The sequence below is a fragment of the Antechinus flavipes genome, chromosome 5, assembly GCF_016432865.1.
Source record: "Antechinus flavipes isolate AdamAnt ecotype Samford, QLD, Australia chromosome 5, AdamAnt_v2, whole genome shotgun sequence".
In the NCBI taxonomy this organism is placed as follows: Eukaryota; Metazoa; Chordata; class Mammalia; order Dasyuromorphia; family Dasyuridae; genus Antechinus; species Antechinus flavipes.
The window spans coordinates 42,741,017-42,764,432 of NC_067402.1; the positions used below are offsets into that span (position 1 = coordinate 42,741,017).

Here is a 23,416-nt window from a genome sequence, read left to right on the forward strand (position 1 = left end):
GGGGAGGTGGGGAAGGAGTGAAAAAGATATGGCTTTGCAAGTATGAATGTTGAAAACTCTTTACTTGTATTTTAAAAATTAAAGGTATCAGGGACAGCTAGGTGGTGACGTGGATAGAGCACCAGCCCTGAAGTCAGGAAGACCCGAGTTCAAATATGAGCTCAGACACTTAACACTTCTTAGTGTGTGATTCTGGGCAAGTCACTCAACCCCAATTGCCTCAGGGGGGGAAAAGAATTAAAGGTATTATTTAAAAAAAGGACAATTTGGAACTATACCCCTAAGGGTGCACCCCTTTGACTCAGAAATACCACAAGTAGGTCTGTATCTTAGAGAAGTAAAATCAAAGAAATATATGCAAAAAATGTTTATAGCAGCTCTTTTTGTGGAGACAAAGAAGTGGAAATTAAGGGGATTCTCATTAATTGGAAAATGTCCGAACAAATTATGGTATATAATTGTGATGAAATACTATCGTGTTAAAAGAAATACTGAGCAGGATAGTTTCAAAGAAACTTAAGAAGACTTAAAAGAACTGATGTAAAGTGAAGTGAGTAGCACCAAGATAACATTGTATATATTAACAGCAATGTTGTAAGGATGATCAAATATGAAGGATTTAGCTTTCTGATTAATACAGTGACCTGAGACAATTCCAAAGGACCTATGATGAGAATGTTCTTCCCCTCTAGAGAGAGAACTGTTCAATACTGTGTACAGATGGAAGCATATTTTTCAAACTTTATATTTCTTTCTTTTGCAAAATGGCTTATGGAAATTTTTTTTTTTTTTTTTTTTACAAATTCTATGTATAATGGATAGCATATTGCTTGGCTTCTCAATGGGTGAGGGAAGGGCTGAAGAAAGAGAGAGAATTTGGAACACATTTTGAAAAAAATGAATGTTAACAATAAACAAATGAATCACTTTTTTAGTGTTATAATTCATATCATCCAAGAAATCTGTAAGTAGGAAAGGGTCATTTATGAAGGGAAGGCTTCTTTGCTACTCTGGTATCCGTCCAGAATATTTGGATACTCAAAAAGGACATCTCATCAATTTGGGAATTTTCTTCAATGAAACAGATTTTAAGTCAACCACATATGTCCATCCTACATGACTCATTTTTATATTCCCATAAATTTATCCACGCACTATGTTGGAAGCTTTCCTCAATTCTTCCTGACATTGAGAATGGCAGTCTGAATGTCCACGTTTGTCTGGCTATAATTGTGGAACTAATCCATCTTCTTATTCGTTCATACATTTTCCTGATAAAGTCTTTTACTCTTGGTATTCAAAGTTTCTTATTGGTTATAATTTGCAGCCTGCTTCCGCTGGCCATATAACCTGCTTTCTGTGTGATGTTCCTTTTTTTTTTTTTAAAGTTCTTCAGAAACTTTGTAAAACTGGTTTTATGCTCTCCTACTTCTTTCTGCTTTGTGAAATGGTGGGGCTCATGATCATCCAACATCTTTGTAAGATTCTACAAATGAATTTATATTTCAAACCAATGTAGCCTTTGGCTATTCTACTTCTCTCTTTGACAAGTAACTTAAATGTTTGCTGATTAAAGGTGCTATCTTATCTGGGTTCTTTTTAGTCTTTTGTGGTTAAACTCTGCTATGAAGTTATTATGGGATTAATCATTTATTGTTTATTTCTCATTTTAATTGCTTGTTATTTGTTTAATTCAGGAATGACCTCTTTTGATTGAACACCCTATCTTTTGTCATTATTTTTTTTTTTTATTAATTATCTTTGCCCTGATGAGTTGTTGGTCTCATTGTATATAAACAACTATTCAGTGGTCTTTTTTTCCTTTGTTAAGATAGAATATTTCTTTTTTTGGTGATGTTACTCTTCACATCCAAGATTTATCAACTTTTCTCTTTAAAAATGTTTCAGTGATATAAAGACATAAGACCTCTCTATGGTCTCTAAGGCTTTGGCCTTTCTATACTTTCTTCCTGGTCTATGTTTTCACATATATCTGTCTTTATTCTCACCTTTCCCAGCTTTATATTGTCACCACGTCACCAACCATCAAAGTGGATGTTAATTTGGATAATCTCGGTGAGATATTTGTAGAATTTCTTTTACCTCATCTTTCATCCAATGTTGTACAGGGGGTAGTACTAGTTTAAAATTTACTGGGGAAGGTCCTTAAGCATGTTAGGATTTGGGATTTGTGAGAAAAGATGAACAAGAATTATACAGGATATAGGGCATGGATAGATCATGTACCATGATACTTTAGGAGCTTCATTGAGCAATGTTGTTGATTGAATCTCTGGGAATACTGAAGAGTTGGGGTTATATTTAGCATTAATATCTTATGTTTTATCATAAAGTATTGTGCCAAAAAAGTGCTTTCCTGAATTCCTTTGTCATGTTTATAGTAAGTCTCGGAGGTGCAGGTTTAGGGTGGAGATGGAGTGGTGTATATATTTTTACTCTGATTTTTAAAAGTGTTTTGAGAGACTGTTTTGCCCAAGATCATGCAGCTATTAAATGGCAAAGCTAGGGTCTTAGAACTCTCATTTTCTTGTTCTGACTTTGCTTTTTCTTTAGTTTTGGCATGTTTTTCACTCTCTATTGACTCTATTTGGGGTTTTCTTGCCCCATTTTCTTGCCATTTTCTTCTCCAGCTCAATTTACAGATGAGAAAATTGAGGCAAATAGGGTGAAGTGACTTGCTCAGGGTCACATAGCTAGTATCAAGGTCAGATTTGAACTCAGGTCACCTAACTCCATGACTGACACTTTACTTACTGTGCCATGAAGGAGCTTTTTTTCCTACTCTATCACAGAATGCACATTGTAAATTATTGGATGCCTGGAAAAGTACAATTAAAAGATTTGACTTTTGTGAGTAATTGTTTGAGTTGTGTAGGTGTGGGGCATGGTGGTTTTAATTTTATTTTTGGCATGTTCATAGGATCAGAGGATTTGTAGGTGTATAAAATCTTGAAGATCATCACATACAGCTCTTTTCTTTTAAAATGAGCCAGATGAGGTCCATAGATGAGAAATACTTTTCATAAAGTCACATAGATTATAAGTAAGATTTGGGGTTAGATTCTAGGTTTTTGTACCCCAAATTTAATGCTTTTTTCTATTGTATCTTGTGTTTAAATCTTCTAATATTTATATTTAAACTTAGATTAACTGGTCTAAGTTCATCATCTCAAAAATTTTTGGAAGGATTCCCAGGAAGATGGGGATGGGAAATCAACAGACTTCAACATCTACACAAAATATAATAAAACCTTGATTAGCTAGTATTTTTCCTCCAAAGTAAAAATAATAGGCAGGGAAGTTGAAGCTTTTGATAAAAACTTGAGACCAACATTGAACACTCAAAAACTTCTTTCCTGAAACTTTTAAGAAAAACAAAATGGATTCTGAAATCATTTTCAAATCATTTTCTTGAGCCTGTTGTTATATCCATCAAGATCCTCAAAAGATTAAAATTCTGTATTTTTCGAAACTTTGTCACATCTATAGTTTTCCTGAGGATTGTATAATTCAATATAAAAGTAAGGAAACAACTTTTAAGTGTATTTTATTGTTATATATTTTTTAAAATACTGTTTTCATTTCTCATTATCTTCTCATCTCCCAGTCATCCCTAAGAACAAAATAAAAAAGAAAAAGAAAAAGAACGTTTAGCAAAAGTAAATAACACATCAATTAAGGTTCAGCCTTGTAGTATTCCATACTCATAATTCCTCACCTATTACAAAAAAGAGAGAGACATTTTCATATCCTTTATTCTGGGCTATGCTAGATCATTAGCATTATAAATTGTTTCTTTTTTGTGGTCATTTTTTCAATTTATGTTGTTATTGCATATGTCATTTTCTTTGTTTTACTTTGTTCTAATTTTACCATGTTTATCTAAAATCTTTATCTTCATTTCTTACAAAGCACTAATTTTCCATTATATTCATGTTCCAAAATTTGGCCATTTGCCCTTCAATGAGCATCTGTTTTGTTTCCAGTTCTTTGTCACCACAAAATGTCCTGCTATAAATATATTAGTGTATATGGAATCTTTCTTTGTATCTTTCATCTTTTGAGGCTTATATACCTAGCAGTGGGATCTTTGGATCAAATATAAGAACTAGTTTTTAAAAATCCTGACAGACTATAACCTTCTTTAGACCAAGGGGGTTCAGGAAAAAGTCCATTGAAACCACCTGATTATATTTTGAGATTAGAAGAAATATAATATCATCTTTTGATTTCTGCAAAAATTCTATAGAATATTACAAAGTATTAATGATCTATTAGCTTTTTTAAAAAAATGATATGTTTCTTTAAATGCTCTTTCAATCTTTTGATCTCTGTTTCTGTACACATGCGTATGTACATATTGACCACCAATGTTATACCAAGTACTAGAATCTATGTGTTGAAAGCTTAAACGTTTATCTATTTATCTATTGCTTCTTTTCAGTGGAGGAAAAACTCCTACTTTTCTGCTTTGGACATTGGAATTGATAGAACTTATTTTATAAATTGAAAGGTTTGCTTTGATAGGGAAACATCTCCATCTTGTGAACTTTTAAAGATATAACTGCAAATATCATTTTGCCATGTTGCATTTTCATAACAGCATATGCAAATTGCACAGGGATCAAAATTTGTTTCTCAGATATTCTGTATAATCAAAAGTTTTACACTGTGCAGCTCACTTGCTAAGGAAAGCAAAGTAGTAAACTGACTTATCAAGATTTGTATGCCTTATTCTTGTATTCATTCAAAATTTAACCAATCTTGTTTTATAATGTTTTATAATTGTTTTATAATGGTTGAATCCTCTCTTAAAAGTTTTATAAATAAGTTTTGTTTTCATATTACATTTGTAAAGAGTCTCCAGGCAGTGAGAGATCTCTTATAACAGAATAAAACAATCTAGCAAATCTAACATGGTCTCACAAAGTGCCATTCCCCAATTGATCGGCATCTACTCATTTTCCAATTCTTTGTTAACACACAAAGAACTGCTACAAACATTTTTGCACATGAGGGCCCTTTTTCCTCCTTTATGATTTCCTTGGTATATAGACCCAGTAGTGACACTGCTGAGTCAAAGAGTATGCACAGTTTTATACTCCTTTGAGGATAGTAGAAAATCATAATTAATGTACAAGGCACAATAAAACCATTCCCACTTTTTTGGGGAGGAGATTATGAATCTGACTGTGTTTCCATTTTAAAAGCCATAAGATTTTCCTAGTTGGAAAATTTCCTATTTTCTTATTTGCCATTGTCCTTTTCCTGGAAGAAAGGTAGGACTCAATGAGCCAAGGTTTTTGGAAGAGGTCATTTGGTAGCATTTGCAGAGTAAGGAAAACATAATGGAAAGAGAAATAGATAGCCCAGTTTCCAAAGAGAGCTAGTTATTACTTGCCTTTGAGAAAGGTCAAATGGTCAAATTTAAAGTTGATTCCTTGAGACAAATGTTTGAGTCCCTGTTGGGAATTCCAGCTGCTGTGCCTTAGCACCTTCTCATATGCCTATTAGTATTCAGGGCTCCATGAGAAGGAGGCTGCTCTTGAGTCCTATTTTAAGATTAATACAGTAGGCAATGGGCAATGGAGAGATGTATGTCGAACATAATCAGACCAAAACACATTTTAAAGAAGGAACCATAAAGAGAAAAGGCATAAAGGTGATGTACTCCTTGTGGAACTGCTCCTGACTTACCATCAAAGGTTGGAGCCCCTGGGGCATGGCTACTCCATGCTACTTGTAATTCTGCACTCCTATAACTATAGCAAGAGAGCTATAATTAATATATAGGTCATATTATTATGTGAGTACAATTATAATTAATAACAATAGTTAACATTTATATGGCACTTACTAAAAATCAGGCATTATACTTAGTTCTTTACAATTATTGTCTAATTTGAGCCTCATAACAACTCTGGGGCTATTATTATCCCCATCATATGTAAGAGGAAACTGAGGCAAACTAGTACAGTGACCTGTTCAGTGTCACACCTAAGTATCTGAAGCTAAATTTGAACTCAGGTTGGCACTCTGTGCATTCTGTCACCTTATTGTCTTGACAGTCAGAAGAAATGGTTTAAAACAAAGGTTTTTGCTAAGATGGTATAGTAGGATCAGTTATGACAAATATATCCCCTATCAACTTGGGGTACATTCTCCTACAAATATGAATATCAATAGGAAGAGTGGCACATTAGCAGAAAAGCACAAAGATGGATAATTCATAACTCTAGCATTTCAAGACCCCAGATGTTTTTTCCCCTTCTTCTAATTCCCTCATGTTGTTTCTCCTAGACAAGCATCTCTTTTTTGGAAGGTTGTTCAGCTGGGCTTCTCTGCTTGGCTCCCTGTCACCTGCCAGAACTAACTGTCAATCATCTGTGCAACTGAATTCCCTGGCCCTGCTCTTTACAGGGTCTATCTCCTAGTGCTGCAAGATGCCATCATAATCACTGGGCAGTGAGGAGAGAAAGTGCCCCTTTTTCCTTTCTCTCTTCCTCCAAGGATGTAGAGTTACTAACCATCAAAAGCTGAGTTTTCAGTGCTCAGAGTTATTTCTTTCCTTGATTCACTCCTTAGAGAGAGAGGGGAAGGGAGAAGGAGAGAGAGAGGGAGAAAGAATGAAAGAAGGGAGAGAAAGAGGAAGAGAGGAAGAGGGAGAGGGAGGGAGAGAGGGAGAGATGGACAGACACAGAGAGAGTTATATGTTTGTGTTTAGCTTTTTAAAGGAGTTTTTTTAAAGAGCCTTTGACTAGCCAATGTCTAACTGCTCCCTACTGCCATCAAACTTGATTGAGCTTCTTCACACCTGATGGAGTAACAAAATATAAACACTTTACAATACATTTAAGACCTTAATGCTTCTATTGTCTCTTTTTCTTTTCCCCTAACTTTTGTCTTCTTATCAAATGGGCTGGGAAGAAGTCAGTTGATCTAATCTTCCATTCAACTTTCCATTACATTGGGGTAAGATGAGGAAAGATGGACTAGTAATGAAAATGAAGGATGATGATGGATGGCCCACATGCTTTATGACCTCCATGCAGTGCCAAGGGAAGACTAGAAGGGAGGCCCTCTTTGCTTTGGGTAGACTCTTCTGTGGAGGATTTATAGGAAGATGTGGAAAACAGTTGCACAGGCTGGGCTAGGTTATGAACTATATCACTGGAGGGATAGCCATAGTCATGAGATCACAGCACCATCTTGACAGTATGATGAGTAGAGATTTTCAGTGTGTTTTATAATTCTAGGGGTTTCTTTCTTGCTTTGTCTCCCAACTTTGGTGGTGGTACTCATGCAGGTATCCTTCTGGGGTATAATGGTTGCTCTTTTGAAGATGTCATCCTTAAGGCTGACTTTTCCTAATCATCCCATAAAGCAAGAAAACCTGAATATTTCTTTGAAACGTTTTCCCCAAACATGTATACTTTTCTGCCTGATATTGATCTATTACATTTGTAATTTAGAGAGAGAGAAAATTATGTGGGCACATTTCTAGAAAAGAAACCATAGTGTAGACTCTTGAGGGGTGTGCCTTATACTGTAACCGTCTGACATTCACTTGCTGTTACTGCACAGGTAGGTCTTGCCTTGATACCAATGCTGCCTCATTATTTTACAGACATCCCATTTGATTTTTTTTTTTTTTACACTATAGCTTTTTATTTGCAAAAGATATGCATGGGTAATTTTTCAACATTAATCTTTGCAAAAACTTCTGTTCCATCTTTTCCTTCCTTCCCTCCACCCCCTCCTCTAGCTGGCAGGCAGTCCCATATATGTTAAACACGTTAAAGAATATGTTAAATACTAATACACACAGTTCTCTTGTTGCACTAGAAAAATCGGATGTAGAAAGAAGTTAAAAATAACTTGGGAAGAAAAACAAAAATGCAAGCAAACAACAGAATGCAAATGCTATATTGTGGTCCACATTCATTTCCCAGTGTTCTTTCACTGGATCTCATTTAATTTAATGAATATTTACTAAGCACCTGCTGTTTGCAAGGCTTTGTCTCAGGCACTGGGGATGCACTAATTAAGCTATGTAGTTTTGGGTAAATCTTTCAGGGACCTTGATTTTACTCACCTGGAAAATGGGAATGATAATACTTTTACCATAACTTATAGGATTTTGTGAAGAAAGTTTTTGCAAACCTAATGTTTATCCAAATGTGATCTGTTGTCAAAATTGCAAATATTATCTCATTTAATCCTCACAACAACCCTGAGATTTAGGGACTATTTTTATCCCCATTTTATGAACGAGGAAACCAAGGCATACCTAGATTAAATGTCTTGCAGGTCACACATAAACTAAGTGTCCAAGACTGGATTTAAACTCCGGTCTTGATTTCAGGTCTAGCTCTTTGTCTAGTGTGATGCAAGTTCTTGGATTCTGTGATTCTAAACTACACAGAGAATTCATTTGGAGAGTGACTTAAGAGTGACTTATGGTTGCAAAGATACCATCATGATTTCTCCCTATCAGCTCACTTCTAGATTATGAAATATATAGCAGTTGCTTAATAAATATTAGTTTAATTGAATTGATTGACTAAGATAGGGTTTAACATCATATCCACAGGTAATCTCTTGAGGGATGATGGATGGATAGATATCAAGGTGGCGTAGGTAATTTGAATCTGAAATTAAAAAAAAAAAAGAAAGAAGCAAAGAAAACCATGTACATACCCACTAAATTTTGTTTGTGTTTTAGAAAAGCAAAGAAGAAAAAAAAAATAGAATCACTTTTCAAACAAGATCCAATTTATCAAACCTCTTAATTGGCAGGCTTTTCCTAAGACTTTTTTCCTGAAATGATCTCATCAGGCTGAAAATACCTACAGGCTTTTTTGGAGTTGTCCTCAGAATAGGGAACTTGGCTGCTGAGCCAGCAGAGTAAATCTCTTTTAACCTAATCTCTGTGGAACCTTGGACAAATCCCATCCATTCTGGCTCTCAATTTCTGGGTCTGTAAAATCAAGGAGTTTTATTGGATGCTCTCTAAGATCTTTTCTGACTCCCACCTTCCATGATGCTCTAACTTATTTTTCCCTATCTTTCAGCTCCTTCAGTCTGGACCCTGGAAAACTAAAAGGAAAGAGGGAACTAGAGAAATTATCGGAGGCCCTGACATTGGATCCTCCACTTACTACACTGACAAGCCATCTAGAAGTGTGAGTAGTTTTTGTCATTTGCTAGCAAAAACAAAGAGACTAGGGATCAATGTGTCTTGACTTATGAAAGTGGTGGGAGAAGTTGTGAAGAGGGTAAGACAGGGGAGGAATCCTTCCCCTTTTTTTTAGACTTCTGGTCTAAGTGGTTTGTTTTATTTGAATTTGGGAGAGGAATGAGGTGATTCATCAGTCCAGTATGTTTCTATATTGTGAGTTCCTTAAACTAAGATTTAATTGCAAATGAACTGGACTTATTTTGGTGTTCTCTGGAGCTTCTCCTTGAGGACAGAGCCTAAATTTTGCTTTAGTGATGTGGGTTCAGAAGCAAAATGATGTATGTGGGTTCAGCACTAAAATGTGGGTGATGATGGCACCAAATGATGGCAGGTGCCAAAAGTTGGGGTTCACTCGTGTGAATAATTCACCATGGCCATTCTCTTAGACAAAAAGATAGATGTATTTAGGGAATAGAATATAAACAAAATGAAGAGATACATAGACACCAGGGAATGGTAAATATGAAATAGAGTGGGAGAGCATGTGAAGAAAAATTCTTCAGTGGAACTCACCATTTAACCCATGAGAAAAGGTGTATCCCATGAAGTGAGGGCATGCCCTTAGCTGACAGGCTAAATCCTGAAAGGGACTTAGCACCCTGAAAGAGTTAGTTAGCTATAACAAGGAGTGGGATTGGGAAGCATGGTGGAGTTAGGAGAGACATCCTGTGGTATAGGGGAATGGTGAGGGGAAAGACACCATGAGACAGAGTGTTATGGCAAATTGAACCGAAGGAAGGTAGCAGCCATGGGATGGCCCATAAGTAGATTTTTAAAGTGAAAATTTTAAGTTCAGGAACATGAAAGGGATTTCTGATAGGGCATGGCAAGGTGAGACTGCTGGAGATTTTTATAGAGGGTGGGTCTCAGGTATTTGACATGACTTGGATTTCAGACTGGACAACCTCCCAGTTGGGTGGGACCGTAAAACTAAACTGATCTCTATCAGTGCCTCCTCCCTACTTTCCTCAGGGATCAAGTTTTAGTTTCTCTCTATTCAACATACCAAGTAGGACCTCATCATTAGCCCAGTGCTTGCCACATAGTGAGTACTTAATAAAGATCGATTGATTGACCTGTACTTTCCCATCTTTCTATGTTTATTTTGGCTAGAATGTCCTCCACCCCTTTCTTTGATTGTTGAATTCTTACCCATCTTAGAAAGTCCAGCTCAGATACCACCTCTTCCATGAAGCCTTCTTGGATTTTTCTGGTTTACAACTTTCCCTGTCCTCCTTTTCTTTTATTTAACTCTCTCTAGTGTAGTTCACCTTGTTTTACATTCTTTCCTTATATGTAGATTATCTCTCATTCATGTAATCTCCATGAAGGCAGGGACCACCTATTCTCTCAGTTTTGTATTTTCTCTATGGGAAGGGAAAGGAGCAAGTTTTAATTAAGTGCCTACTCCAGATACTGTTAAATGCCTTATAAAAATATTTCATATTCCCCATTTTGCAGGAAACTGAGGCAGAAAGAAGTTAGATGACTTGCTGCTCAGTCTCTGAGTCCAGATTTAATTCCCAGTGCAGTCACTAACTGGTCCTACTGTAGTGCCCAACAATCAGTCATCGGGTAACTTGAATGAGTAATCCATTGAAAGAGACTGAGGAGCATTGGTCAGAGAGAAAAACAAACAAGTGATATCCCCAAATCCTAGGAGATGATAATATCAAGAAGAGGATGATGAGTAGGGTCAAAGGCTTCAGAATGGTCAAGAAGAATGATGGTTGAGAAAAGGCCATTGGGTTTAGCAACTGAAAGATCATTATTAATTTTGGAGAGAATAGTTTAAATGAAATGATGGGGTTGTAAAAGACATTATAAGAAGTTAAAAAGAAAGTGAGAAGGAAGGAAGGCACCTATCATAGACTACTTTCTCCAGCAACATGGTGGATATAGTAAATATACTTAGGGGATGGAGTTAATTTTATTCTGCTAGTTAGGAGTGTTTCAGTGTTGAAACAGTTTTGGAACCAGGTCTCAAGCACCATAAACCGTCCCTCAGTTAACTAGGATATCTCTCTGATCAGTTTTCAGATTTAGTTATATTATGCATTTGGTCTTTCCCTTCCCTCTATATACACTAGAATGTAAATTCCTTGAGGTTATAGATAATTTTAGTTTTTTTTTTATCTCATTAATCCTCTGTGTTTGCACCTAATAGGTGCTGAATAACTTATTTAATTGTTGGATTGATTTCTGTGAATGCTTAGGGAATCTTTAAAGGGGAGTATAAAATCAAAGAACCAAATGGATCTTAAAATTCATGTTGTTCATTTTATGAATGCAAGAAACTGATGTAAAATGATTTGTTGCAAAAACCAGGTCCCCTGACTTCAATGGGTGTTTTTTTCTAATTTACGAAATTGTCCGGTGGGGAGTTATCTGAAACTTAAAAAAAAAATCCCTCAGAAAATTAGGCTCCTTTATGTGTGGGGGCATTTTAAAATTTTGCTTTGGCATTAATTTTTAAAACTGAGTTCTGACTGAGCAATTTCAGCACATGAAAACAGAGGATTGCTGTTTATTTTTAAAGTGACTGGTTTAAGTGTAGGTACCATTTCCAGTGAATTAGAATTTAGGCATGATTCCTTTGATTTGTGTCCTTATATGCTGGCGTTCTCCATGGGTCATCTGTTCAGTTTCCACTCCACTCAATTTCCATCGATGTGGGTATCCCCATTGTTGGCTACGGATCGCAAGTCGTCCGTCCCCCACGCTCTCATTCTGCACTGACACATACAGTTCCATAAAGAGGTTTCCTCTTCCCAGCTGAGACTCCTTCCCTCTCCTTGTTCCTACAGTGAAGTCAGAATGTGATGGCATCTGTTTGGTTTCCATGGCTGCAGACTCTGTTTTCAAAAACACACAGCTGTGATATCATTGTAGCTTAGAGGTTCAGGAGTCCTGTTTTTGAATGACTGGTAGCAGAATCATGGGCTTATAAGAAAAGAGGAGTTTTTCTCAAGTTCATTCAGAGTTGCATTTGAATGTGGTTCTTGTGCCATCCTTTGGTGTGATGGTAGAGAGGCAGTATGGTGCGGACAGAACTTACCTTTGATTCAAGACTTACCTTTAACATGTTTAGATTGTGTGATTCTATTCGAATCACTTAACCTTTCAATATCCCAGGCAACTCTTTAAACATATAAATCAGATCATTCAGTGATATTCAGTCCTGTCTGATTCTTCATAACCCTCTTTGGGGTTTTCTTGGCAGAGATAATGGTCTCTAGGTCATTTTCTTAATAATATTTTATCTTCTTTCCCCAAATACATGTGAAGATAGTTTTTTGACATTGATCTTTATAAGATGTTTCTCTCTTCTCCCTCTCCAAGACAGCAAGCAATCTAATATAGGTTATATATGTACAGTCATGTTAAGCATTCCAGCTCATTTTCTCAATGAGGAAACTGAGACAAATGGGGTTGAACAACTTGCCCGTGGTCACACATTGAATCTGAAGACAGATCTGAACTCAAGAAGAGTTCAAGTTTGAACTCCAAGCTCTATCCACTGTGCCAGCTCTGCCCTCTTCTTTCCCTCCAAAAAAAGACTTGATATATTGGAGAAGGCACCAGATACTGAAGTGAAAGGACTTGGGTGTAAATCCTGGCTTTATCACTCGCTACCTGTGTGTAATCTGGGGCAAATTCTTTTTGCTTGCATAGATCCTAGTTTCCTCACCTGCAAAATGAAAAGATAGGTCTAGAAGACCTAAAAGGTCCCTTATATCTCTACAGGTGTGATCCTGTACTAAAAGACTTCTAAATTAATTAAAACTGGTCAATACTTATTTAAGGGAGACTTCCTCTATTAAAGCAGATGGTACGATTAAAATCCATTATCATTGTTAGCCTGCAGCTGCTTACTAAAATAGCGATCTAACTGAAGATAGACCAACCGCCACTAAACCTGCCTCCTCCCCCCATTGTTCATGCCTGAGACCTTGAATTCCTTTTTATAAAAGCTTTATAAATGCCTTTTGTTTTGACATTGCAGTCATTTCCTGGTATACCCTGGCCTCTCTGAGCCTTGCCTTGTAACAAAGGAAGACCAAATAGTAAAATTAACAACTCTACTTAGTTCCCTAACTCTCCTAGTAAAAAAGGGTGGTGAGTTTCCTCATTTTATTGGGGAAGTGGGGGAAGGAATTGATTGTTATAATTCAACAACTTTTCATTTTGTTGTTCTTTTTATTTACATTTTTTTTTGGTGGATTGCGTTGTTTTCTTTAGATATTTGCTAGCTGTATGACTTTAAGCGGGTCACAACTTCTGCCTCTCAATTTTCTCAGCTATACAATGGGTATAACAATAGCACTTGCTTCTCAGTGTTGTGAGGATCAGATAAGTTAACATTTATTTTTTAAAAAGTGCTTAGCCTAATGCATGGCACATGGTGGGTACTTAATTCATAATGAACAGATTTGTGTTGGGTGCTACACATCCCACACAGGTGGACAGACTCTCTATCATTTAGGCCTGTGCTGCCTCTTCACATCAGTCATTAAGCAGTTAGTAAAACAGTCCTTTCCACAGGACTGGAAAAGGAAATTGAAACCCATCACATCCACTATGGAAGGCAGTCTTGGGTGGCTTTTTGCTTCCCCTGAATTATGATTGGTCTTCTTTAGCAGTCCCTGACCTGTCTGGGTTACATCTAATCCCTTTATTGAGTTAGCATCTTTTAGGGAAAGGGAATGTATGATAGAATAATGAGTCAACAAGAAGTTAAGCACATCATTGTGCAGGTAGTGTACCAAGAGCTGGGGATGTGCTGGGGAAGAGGCAAGATATAAGGCAGGGCAAATACAGCCCCTGCCCCTCGAAGTCTATAATCTAATGGGGGAGATAATAATCAAACAACTACTTACTATGTACATACACATATGTATATTCTGTATATAGAGAGAGTAAATGGGTGTGATCTTAGAGGCAAGTCATTTCTCTATATCTATAGTCTATGTATAATATCTATCTCTATACATATATAGTATCTATATACATATATACCATATATATATACATATATATGTTGATATAAATAGTGTAAATGGAGGTGATGGCAGAGATCAGTTCCCCTTATATAATCTGTATCTATAAATGCATAACTCTATATAGACACAAATAGTGTGTGCATATATGTAAGTATGTGTATATATGTATGGATATATGAGTATATCTGTATACATACATGTATTCATGTATTTTATATATATTATATTATATTTTACATATATTTATAGTTATAAATAAAAACATAGTATAAATGAGAGGTGGTCTTAGAGGGAAGGAGCTAATGAAGGGAATCTGGAAGAGCCTTTTATAGATGGGAGAAGTGAACCCAGTCTTGAAGGATGCTGGGAAACCAAGACAGTAAAGGGAAGCCCTTGGTTTTGTTGTATACTAGTATAGTATGGATCTGAACTTAGAAGCCTTGAGTTCAGATCCAGACTCTGGTGCTGGGTGAACTTGGAAAAATTGCTCAAGTTTCCTCATTTTTAAATAAAGGTGAGCTCTTTCTAGCTCTAGAGAGATAGATAACGTATTTGCTAAATGTTTAGTGTGGGATACAAAGGGGTAGCTAGGTGGGGCAGTGATTAGAACACTAGACTGAAATTGAGGAAGATCCGAGTTCAAATGTGGCCTCAGATACTAAGCTGAGTGAGCCTAAGCAAATCACTTAACCTGTTTGCCTCAGTTTCCTCATCTGTCAAATTAGCTGGAGAAGGAAATGACCAATCACTCCATTATCTTGCCAAGAAAACCCCAAATAGTATCACAAAGAGTTGGACATGACTGAAGTTATTGATTAAATAAAAAGATGCAATACAAGCAAATGAGAGTCCCTAATTTCTGGGAGATGATGCTCTAACGAGGAAAGACAATATCAAGAAGTGAGCTGGAAGTGGTGGGAGTGGGGGGTGGTAAGGAGGTCGATGTAAACCTGAGCAGTGCAAGACCACTGATAATAGCCAGAAGTGAAGAGAAGTGACTCTAGTCTCAAGAAATGGTGGTCCAGACTAGGACCTCAAGGTCAGAAGGCTGTTCCAGGGGATGCTGGAGCCTGGAGAATGAATGGATTCTTTTCTCTATGATCCTAGGGAGGATTATTATTGAGCTTTGGGTGTATATACTAATATGGTCTTTAAGAATGTGTCTGGTCCTTTGTGTATGTTTATATTCGTTACCATGGCCTAAGAATTCATAGTGAAGTAGTCAGCTGATGGGTGATGAGGCAGTGGCCAGCTAGATTAGCCTTAGCAAAGCAGACACTGGCTGTTGTCAGGACTGTCAGTAAAGTCTTTCCAGTTTAATAGAAACTGCCAGAGTTTTCCCCAGGATTGTCCTCTAGAACCCGGGGTTCTTTCTGTGCCTCAAATAAAGCTCTAGAATGAAGATTACAGGCATTTGACATAACCACATATGCTTCAAATAGAAAAGGAATGCTCTTCTTCCCAAAATGATTCAAACAGAATTAACTTCCTTCCGGTCTCCTTTTTCTTATCATAAAAGGAAGGGGTTGGACTTTTCCCATCATTTTTCCTTCTGTAGCACACAATGTCTTCTCCATCTAGAGGCAGTGGGTGGGTGTGCCGGGCCAGCAGTCAGGAAGGATCGAGTTCAAATGCACCCTCCCACACTTGCTGTTTGATCTTGGGCAAGCCACTTAGTCTCATTTTGCCTCAGTTTCCTTAACTGCAAAATGGAGATTATAATGGCACTTAATTCCCAGAGTTATTGCCACAATTAAATTAGGTAATATTTATACAAAGCATTGCAAACCTCAAATAGGTATGTAAATTCTAGCTTTTTGTTATTATTGAAGCTTTTCCGTGGATGTTGGTATTGTTTAGTGGTTTTTTCCAGTCGTGTCTGACTCCATTTGTGACCCTCTTTGGGGTTTTCTTGGCAGAGATACTGAAGTGATTTGCCACTTCCTTCTCCAGCTCATTTTACAGATGAAGAAACTGAAGCAAAGAGGGTTAAGTGACTTGCCCAAGGTGACACAGCTAGTAAGTGTCTGAGGCCACATTTGAACTCAGTCTTCTTGACTCCAAGCTTAGTGTTCTATCCACTGTACCACCTAGCTACTTTTCCATGAATCAATATTTGCAATCTTTCTTTCCTTTAAAATGTATCTTTTCTTTTTTCTTTTTTTAAACCTTTATTATAAACTCGGTACTCACCAACAAATATAACTATTTAAATACATGAATGTGATAAGAGCTAAAATTGTCCATATAACCCTGGACAAAGCTGTGTGAACTAAACAAAGAATAGCAAGTAACAAAAGCTATTGCCCTTTCCAAGTTTTTTTGGAGTAACAAGATTTTGACTTTTGATTTCCTTGTACTTTTTTATAGTCAGGGTGTATATAATTCTGGCTTTCTTGTTCTTAATTTTGTTATCTCCTTTGGCTCTTTCTGGATTCTTCATATGTTTCATATTTCCCATCTTTTATGATGTCATTATATTCCATTGCATTGATGTGCCATAACTCATTCAACTATTTGCTAGGTATCCCAATACCATTTTTCCAGTTTTCTACGTTTCAGATAAATGAACTATGAACATTTTTATGCAGCTTGATTCTTTTTTTCTTTTATCTTATCTCTAGGCTACAATCCAAGTACAGTTTTTCTCTTGCTATTGTTCTTTGAGCCAGAAGTTGTAGAGCAGGTTCTTGATGAGCATCCAGAGGAAATCTCTCCTTCTAAGGTTCTTACCTCATACCCAGGAAATCCTAGCTTTAGTTCCAGATTGAAAATCATCCCAGCAAAACAGTCACTTAGTCAAAAGATCCAATCTTTCTTTTGGTGCCATTTTCTTGATTTTTTTTTATCAATTGATTCATAAGATCTTAAATTTAGAACTGAAAAGATCTTCAGAGGTTATCGGTATCATCCTTTCTTTCCCACTTCAAAAATAAACTGATGCCCAGAGAGGTTGTGACATTTTTAAAATCACACATAATATTAAATGTTAGAACTGAGATTCCAACACACTTTTTTTGACCATTCTTTCTGAAGTACCATATTGGACTTTTCAACACTTCTTCCCATTCTAAGAGCAGCAACACCCAATGAAGTTGGGTGACTTCTATAGGGAAATAGAGAGAAAAAAGCATTAGTTTGTGTTTCCCTAAATAATGTTTTAATAGCCAGTCCTGGCCCATTCCTGCTATTTCCCTTAAATGCTAGGACAGTAAGCAAAGCTATTAGATGTGAAAGTTCCCTACTTTAAATTAGATTTATGATATAGTAGCTGGATTGCTGGTGGTTATATTGTGACTTTCACAGGCTATTTAATTGCTGTCTTTGAGCCTATTTCTTAAAAAAAAAAAAAGAATTAGACCACAGTTTCTCTATTTTAATTTTAGAAGTTTGTAATACTGTCTTCTAGTGAAATTCCTCTGAGAATGCATTGTGGCAATGGTGGAGTTGACCTTGGGTTTTCCAAGACAAAAACACAAGCACTGGCAGTCTTTCCCTAAGTGGGGTTGTATAGGCAGTTTAATCCCTGAAATAGACTACAGGCAGATCTTTTGTCTGAGACCTGACCTAGCTATATCCCTGACCTTAATTTACCTGGAACATCCTTCTTCATTCCTTTTACCTTGGAGAATCTTGCGCTTCCTTCAAGGCTCAGGCCTGGTATTCTTTCCTATGAAAAGCCCTTTTTTGCCCTTCTTGAGTTTCATTGTATTGACTTATTTTCATTTTATTTTGTATTTAAATTTTTCCTCAATTACATGTTAAAAACAATTTAAAACATTCATTTTAAAAGATTCTGAACTCCAAATTCTCTCCCTTCCTCTCTTCTCCCATCCCTCTACACTGAGAAGGCAAGAGATTTGATCTGATGTAGGTTATGCACGTGTTTTGCATTTCCATAATAGTATTGACTTATTTTCACACATGTTTGTATACTTCCCAGCAGAATGCAGCCTCTTTGAAGAAAGGGGCTATTGCATTTTTATTTTAGTATTCCCAGCACCTAGCCTAGTAGCTGGGTTTTATGAAATTAAAACACTTTATTATATATTCATTGAATTGAATCACTGAAAGGCCGGCTGCCAACTAATTTTTTCTTTTTTTCTGCCATAACTTAATAAACTAATGCATAGAGAGCAGTTGGGTTGATTGAGTGCAATCCAAGATCCTGGAAGTAGATTCTCTTTATTGACAATACCTGTGATTTATTTGCAATCTACATCCATCATGTTGTTCCTTTACAATCTAACTTATAAGGAAGGCATTTTCCTGTGACTCATGAATTGGTAACCAAACCCATTCAAGCAGCAGTTTTGTTAACATAGTATGGTTTTTAATATGGGGCTGAATTTGGGGTCAAAGAAACTGTGTTTGAATGTTAGATATATGATCAAGGAAAGGCATTTTAACTGTTTTAATTTCCTTATCTAGGAAAATGAGGGTGCAGAGTTGATTTTACATCTCCTGTGTCAGCTTTAAATTGGCAGACTTAAATATGACTATGGGCCACAGTTACTCATGATTGCTTTTTTTTTCCCTTTCCTGAGGAAATTGGGGTTAAGTGACTTGCTCAGGGTCACACAGCTAGGAAGTGTTAAGTGTCTGAGGTCTGATTTTGAACTCAGGTCTTCCTGATTTCAGGGCTGGTGTTCTATCTACTGTGCCATCTAGCTGCCCCCATGATTGTTTTTAAAAGGCTGAATTATCCAAGATTTTCACTGTGGATGAAAACTCTTGCATTGGGTATAACTTAAACAACAAGTCGTTTGGCAGGTTGAGGATTCTAGAGTCCACCCCATTTGTCACCCCATTTCTCTGCATCCCCAAACACACCTGCTCAAATGATTAGAGTTTAAAAAAAAATCAACACAAACTTTGTGTGTTTGGGTGACACGGTTTCTTTAGTCACTCTTATGTAACACTTTGCAGTGACCTTTCCCTGATTGATTTACTTGTAAGTAATTCATGATAATGCTTGGGAAGGAAGGATGAAGACCTTCATTCTCTCTTATGTAAAAACCCTGAAGGGAAATGAGAAACACAAACCAAAGCTGAATCCTTCTCTTAATTGCCAAATAGGATGGCCTTTTTTCAACCTTTCTCTTCAGTCTCTACAGCCTTTGACACTGTCAATCTCGCCTGGATTTCCTTTCTCGGTTTTTATAAAACTGTTCTGTCTTAGGTTCTCTTCTACCTGTTGGACCATTCCTTTTCAGTATCCTTTGCAGGGTCTTCATCTTTCTGGGTCAAGTTTACTCTTCAAGGTCTGTGCTGAGCCTTCTTTTCTTTTCTCTCTATAGTAAATGTTCTTAACCTGGATCTGTAAACTTGGTTATAATTTTAATAACTTCTTGTTTAGTCATTTCAGTCACAGCCAATTCTTCATGATCCCATTTGGGGTTTTCTTGGCAAAAATACTGGAGTGGTTTGCCATTTCCTTTTTTAGCTCATTTTCCAGATGAGGAAACTGAGGTAAACAGGGTAAAGTGACTGGCCCAGGTCACAGAGCTAGTCAAGTATCATACTTGAATTCAGGAAGATGAGTTCCTGATTTCAGGCTCTGCATTCTACCCATTACCCCATTTTGACAAGTTTTTCAAAATAACTGATTCCCTTTGTAATCCTTTGTAATTATTTAAAAACACTATTTTGGGATGAGATCCCTAATCTTCACTAGACTTCTGAAGAAAAGGCTAAGAAGTTGGGCTTTGTACTTTTGGTGCTCTCATTAGCTCCCATTGATTCAAGTACCATCTCTATGAAGATGATTCTCAGATCTATATATCTAGTTCTAATCACTCTCCCCGAGCGCATCTCATAGATATTTCAAACTCAACATGTCTAAAATAGAACTTATTATCATTCTCCACCAAACCTGCCTTTTCCCAGCTTTCATTTTTTCTTTTACTATGAAAGGTAGTTTCTCAAGTCTAACTTAGGTATCAGTTGACTCTGTACTAGTACTCATCCCATATATTCAAACTTGGGCAGTTCTTGTCATTTTTTCCCTCAGATAACTTCTTTCATCTACATCACATATGGAGTAAAAAGTCAAGTCTTCATATATGAAGATTTTTAGAATCTTGTTGATAACCTTTTTTCTTCATTCTTATTGCCTCATGGCTGAATTATTGCAATCACCTTCTTTTCTTCTTGCCTTATGCCTCCTTATTTCAATGCACAATCCACTCAGTTGCCAACAGAAAAACAATTCTTGCTTTTATTTGTTTGTTTGGAGGAAATGGGGTTAAGTAACTTTCCCAGAATCACACAATTAGTAAGTATCTGAAGTTGGATTTGAACTTGGGTCCTCTTGACTCCAGAGTTGGTGCTCTATCCACTGCACTATCTGTCTGTCCCCAAAGTAATTTTTTTTAAATGAGGGGCTGACCCCATTATTCCCCTATTCAATGAACTCTCCTGGCTCCTTTTTGCCTGCAGGAGCAATTGTGAAACATTCAATTTGCATTTAAAATCCTTCACAACTGAGTCCCATCCTGTATTACCAGTCTTCTTGCATTTTCACAAACTTGATTCCATTATGGTGGCCCATTTGCTGTTTCTGCTCCCAACAGTGGGCCCAGAAGGATGGCCAGAGTTTAGACTGTCACAGCAAAGGTCCATACTCCCTCTCCCTTTTATCCTCCTCTTTTCTTGACCACCGGAGAAACCATCACCTCTGCTAGCAGTGCTGTAGTAGTCCCTTTCTACTATCCTGAAGTCTCTGTCACCTGCCCCAGATTTATCTTTTCTTCATTCAGGACTAGAACTTTGCCCTTGTAAACCTAAGCAGAATCTCTGCACTCAATCAAAAATCTTCACTGGATGACCTCATCATGTGATAGGCTCATGTATATATAGATATACATATATCTATATATATAGTTAGTTAGAAGAAAATGGATCTAAACAAATAAGTCTACAAGTTATTCCTTAGTAGATACTGGAGAGAATGTGCCTAGGAAACTCTAGACAAAAGATATCAAGTGAGTTTTCATGCACAAAAATGACTAATATGGAAATTTTACATAATTGCCCATGAATAATCTATATTAGATTGCTTACTGTCTCGGGGAAGGAAGAATAGAACATAGCATTCAAAACTTCAAAAAAAAATCAAAGAATGTTAAAAATTGTTTTTATGTGTAATTGGGAGAAAATAAAATACTATTTAAAAAGACATGAACAAATAGTTCTTAGATGATGAGTCAAATCTTAAATATACATATGAAAGATTTTTCTGAATGAATATGCATTTATTAAATACTTATGTATTGTGTGTGAAGTACCAATAATAAGAAACTTACAGATAAAAATAACTGGTTTTACCTCACACCCAAAAAATTAAAAATGATTAAAAAAAAATGGAATAGGGTTGGAGAGTTTGCAGGAAGATTAAAAAAACCTAATATTCTTTTGGTGGAACTGTGAATCAGCATTATTTCTCTAGAAAGCAATTTCAGTGTCCTTAAAAAGTGACTATGAAAGGGGCATCTACATGGCAGTGGATAGAGCACCAGCTCTGAAGTCAGGAGTAATTGAATTCAAATCTGGTCTCAGACACTTAACACTTCCTAGCTGTGTGGCCCTGGGCAAGTCACTTAATTCCAATTGACTCAGGGGGGAAAAAAAGTGATTATGAAGTCCATACTTTTTGGTCTGGATCCTTGCTAGACCTATTCTCCACGGAGGGTATTGACTGAAAGTAAGATTTTGTGTATATCAGAATATTTGTAGCGACTTTTCTTTCTTTCTTTCCTTTTTTTCTTGGCAGCAAAGGACTGAAAAACAAAATACTCAACAGAGAGAAAGAAATTGTGATGCTTGAACATAATGGACTATTATATACGCACATATATATTATTATAACAACGTATATGAGAAACTACATTCAAAGAAACATACTCTTATGAACTTCTACAATTAAATATAAATTTACATATATACACATGAACAATATATACAATTAAAATCAGCAGAACCAAGAAAAGAGTATACACAATGGCTTCAGCAGCATGAAAGGAAAACAATATAAACAAACAGAGTGGTATGTAATTCTAATGACCAAATTTGGCCTTAGAGAAGAGAAGAAAAAAAATGCATCTAATTCATTTCATTAGAGAGGCAGAAGACTATGGGTTTGAGCTCCAGCACATGCTGTCAAATAAGGTTGCTGTATTGGTTGATTTTGCTGGAGTCTATTTTTAAAACCTTTGTAACCAGATAAGGCTCAATGGAATGTGGGAAAGAGAGAGAGAAATGTTTTTGAAAATAAATATGGTATAAAAATCAAAGTCATCAATAGCAGTTGAAAAAAGACTAAGAAATGTATTAAAGCAGTTCCCCTAATGGCTAAGGTTCTCTCAGGGACAAGCATTGTGGGGAAAATCGAGTGATCTTTTTAAATAGATTTGGGACTGTCTTTCTTGTTACTATCCTGCACTTACTTTCCAAGATAGAAAATACTTTGTTATTGGATCATAATGTGGCAGAGTTTAGTACTGCAGAGAAATCTGCAGATATCCTTTCATTTTAAAGATAAACTGAGAATTCCAGAAAATTTAAATGACTTCCCTGAGGTCACACAGACACAGAAACAGAATTTGAATTCAGGGCTCCTGGCTCCTAACCTAGGACTCCTTTCCAGTGACATAGAAGTTTTAATTATGTATCTAGCTGTATTTGTGGTTTCCCAAATTATCTGTTAGTCCCTCAGAGTCTACTTTGAGCTCCTTATAGCAACATTTTACTTGAATTTACAATGAGATGTAACTACGGGCTACATTTTAGGTGAAAGTTAGAGGAAGTCACGCTGCAGCTTTCTTTTGCAGTTTTCTAGCCTTTTGCAAGGTTTGGGGGGTGGGGGATAAGGGAGGGAATCTATTTATAGGCTATTATAAATTTGCTGCAAGGAACTGTAGTGAGCAGAGAACTCTTATGTAACAGAGGACTGGCTTTTCTTCTGCAGGACTCAAACTGACTTGCCCTCTGTACAGCGACAGTCACATGTTTTGAATAGTTTCCAATTCAATGAGATAATATAGGTAAAGCACTTTGCAAACCTTACAATGGCCTATATAGGTTATCTGTTGATGATGATAAGTGCTGTGGCTGGATTATTTTCAGAAATTTGATCATTTAATTAATTTAA

At 36.5% G+C, this 23,416-nt stretch overlaps 1 protein-coding gene across 1 annotated transcript in view; it reads left to right on the forward strand.

The window, feature by feature from the left end:
* Positions 1-23,416, forward strand: part of TRAK1 (trafficking kinesin protein 1) — a 231,307-nt gene that overhangs the window by 59,800 nt on the left and 148,091 nt on the right. Inside the window, exon 2 of the mRNA XM_051961235.1 lies at positions 9,096-9,206. The gene's annotated coding sequence lies outside the window, so the exon portion shown is untranslated. The remainder of the gene's footprint in view (positions 1-9,095; positions 9,207-23,416) is intronic.